At 52.3% G+C, this 1,348-nt stretch overlaps 3 non-coding genes across 3 annotated transcripts; all 3 read right to left on the bottom strand.

The window, feature by feature from the left end:
- Nucleotides 1-15: 15 nt before the first annotated feature.
- LOC119348604 lies at nt 16-134 on the bottom strand. Its single transcript, XR_005169038.1, has one exon. It is a non-coding gene; the product is annotated as a 5S ribosomal RNA (ribosomal RNA).
- A 297-nt stretch (nt 135-431) lies between these two features.
- LOC119348605 lies at nt 432-550 on the bottom strand. The gene has a single exon (XR_005169039.1). It is a non-coding gene; the product is annotated as a 5S ribosomal RNA (ribosomal RNA).
- Nucleotides 551-917: 367 nt separating this feature from the next.
- Nucleotides 918-1,036, bottom strand: LOC119348606. The gene has a single exon (XR_005169040.1). It is a non-coding gene; the product is annotated as a 5S ribosomal RNA (ribosomal RNA).
- Between the last annotated feature and the right edge of the window lie 312 nt (nt 1,037-1,348).

The following is a 1,348-nucleotide window of genomic DNA, read 5'->3' as shown; positions in this document are numbered from 1 at the left end:
AAAAAAATTAAAAAGGGAATGCAACACGAGGACTTCCCAGGAGGTCACCCATCCTAGTACTACTCTCGCCCAAGCACGCTTAACTTCGGAGTTCTGATGGGATCCGGTGCTTTAGTGCTGGTATGATCGCATCCGACATGTTACACCGGTCTTCGTCCCTTATCCTTGCCCCTCCCAGCTCCACTACAAAGACGATTGTACATTGCTTTGGCCGCTCCCTCTCAACTACGGAGACGAGTTTAACGCGGTTTCCACCCCTCCCTCTCAACCGCACCAGTGCACGCTTGCCGCGCCACAACGCCGACGCTGGACCCGTGAATCGTGAGCACCCAGCTATGACTTACCGCACTCGTGCAAAATAATAAAACACGGTAAATATATTACTTACACGTGCGTTTTGTTTTGCAAGCGGCGCGAAAAAAATTAAAAAGGGAATGCAACACGAGGACTTCCCAGGAGATCACCCATCCTAGTACTACTCTCGCCCAAGCACGCTTAACTTCGGAGTTCTGACGGGATCCGGTGCTTTAGTGCTGGTATGATCGCATCCGACATGTTACCCCGGTCTTCGTCCCTTATCCTTGCCCCTCCCAGCTCCACTACAAAGACGATTGTACATTGCTTTGGCCGCTCCCTCTCAACTACGGAGACGAGTTTAACGCGGTTTCCACCCCTCCCTCTCAACCGCACCAGTGCACGCTTGCCGCGCCACAACGCCGACGCTGGACCCGCGGTTTCCACCCCTCCCTCTCAACCGCACCAGTGCACGCTTGCCGCGCCACAACGCCGACGCTGGACCCGTGAATCGTGAGCACCCAGCTATGACTTACCGCACTCGTGCAAAATAATAAAACACGGTAAATATATTACTTACACGTGCGTTTTGTTTTGCAAGCGGCGCGAAAAAAATTAAAAAGGGAATGCAACACGAGGACTTCCCAGGAGGTCACCCATCCTAGTACTACTCTCGCCCAAGAACGCTTAACTTCGGAGTTCTGATGGGATCCGGTGCTTTAGTGCTGGTATGATCGCATCCGACATGTTACCCCGGTCTTCGTCCCTTATCCTTGCCCCTCCCAGCTCCACTACAAAGACGATTGTACATTGCTTTGGCCGCTCCCTCTCAACTACGGAGACGAGTTTAACGCGGTTTCCACCCCTCCCTCTCAACCGCACCAGTGCACGCTTGCCGCGCCACAACGCCGACGCTGGACCCGTGAATCGTGAGCACCCAGCTATGACTTACCGCACTCGTGCAAAATAATAAAATACGGTAAATATATTACTTACACGTGCGTTTTGTTTTGCAAGCGACGCGAAAAAAATTAAAAAGGGAATGCAACACGAG

Source organism: Triticum dicoccoides, unplaced genomic scaffold (assembly GCF_002162155.2).
Source record: "Triticum dicoccoides isolate Atlit2015 ecotype Zavitan unplaced genomic scaffold, WEW_v2.0 scaffold97581, whole genome shotgun sequence".
Taxonomy (NCBI): domain Eukaryota; kingdom Viridiplantae; phylum Streptophyta; class Magnoliopsida; order Poales; family Poaceae; genus Triticum; species Triticum dicoccoides.
This window is presented reverse-complemented; position numbering and strand designations above follow the sequence as displayed.